A 254-nucleotide genomic window follows, 5' to 3' on the forward strand; every position below is an offset into this window, starting at 1 on the left:
AGTAAGCACTTTCTGAGGCCCGGCTCTGAAACGGAGAGAACACCTAGGTCTCGGGTTATTCAAATAAAGGTTGAGAATGAGACAAATCGCCACAGTCTGGCCACAGGCCCGTGCCGTGGCCTTCTCCTCCGGGGGCCCTGGCCATGCAGGCAGTCCCCCAGTGTCTCTGGGCAGGCCTCCATCCTACAGCCCTCCCTGGCTCTCCTTCCCCTGCTCCCGGCCCCCCAGGGGACCCCACACCAGGAGAGGAGGCC

Source organism: Lontra canadensis, unplaced genomic scaffold (genome assembly GCF_010015895.1).
Source record: "Lontra canadensis isolate GAN:19392208 unplaced genomic scaffold, GSC_riverotter_1.0 scaffold223, whole genome shotgun sequence".
In the NCBI taxonomy this organism is placed as follows: domain Eukaryota; kingdom Metazoa; phylum Chordata; class Mammalia; order Carnivora; family Mustelidae; genus Lontra; species Lontra canadensis.